The sequence below is a fragment of the Olea europaea genome, unplaced genomic scaffold, assembly GCF_002742605.1.
Source record: "Olea europaea var. sylvestris unplaced genomic scaffold, O_europaea_v1 scaffold2134, whole genome shotgun sequence".
Taxonomy (NCBI): domain Eukaryota; kingdom Viridiplantae; phylum Streptophyta; class Magnoliopsida; order Lamiales; family Oleaceae; genus Olea; species Olea europaea.
The window spans coordinates 74,910-75,606 of NW_019239307.1; the positions used below are offsets into that span (position 1 = coordinate 74,910).

General features: G+C 36.0%; 1 pseudogene; it reads left to right on the forward strand.

Moving 5' to 3' along the window:
- The window catches only part of LOC111380389, a 3,502-nt pseudogene extending 3,065 nt beyond the window's left edge, over nucleotides 1–437 (forward strand).
- Nucleotides 438–697: the final 260 nt, after the last annotated feature.

Consider the following 697-nt stretch of genomic DNA (forward strand, 5'->3'; position numbering starts at 1 on the left):
AAAAAAAAAAAAACCATTTCTGCGCCGATAATGCCTCCTGAAATAATTTAAAAAAGAACACAGATCACGGAACAGAACTGTCAAGAATAACTTTTCTATTTACCTCAACTCCTCCGTGTCTCTCACATTCAAATTGTTCTCTAACTTATCCACTCGTTTCTCTACTACATGGTTTTGAAACCGGAAGTTAACATGACAGCCTAAGTCTAACCCGTAACAATATCAGCATATTATAGTCACCAGGTAATACGTATGACACAATGGACTATCATTCATAGAAAACAAGCAGTTTTGTAGTTAGGCAGGAGAATTTCATTTCAGAACTCAGGACTATCAGTCTATCAGTGTGAAGTTTGAACTCTATCCCCCTCCCAAATCCTGTGCATGCCATAACTTAGTGCCTGTTCGATAGAAATTAAATTACAGATTTTAATTTAAGTCAAAGTCAACAACTACTTTTAACCACATATTTCTTCAAGTTTTGTCAAAATCTACTAAAAATCTGATTTTAATTCCTACCAGATAGGGGCTTAAACCTCTTTTTGCTGACCTATACATTCAAGAAATAATTTCATTTTAGCTAACCCAATGTGATGTAGGGTGAATAATTCAATAATAAGGATAACAAGAAGAGATGAGGGGAGGGGGAGACAGAATCACAGAGACAGAGGAAAGAAGAAGAGAGGAAAAACGGGGG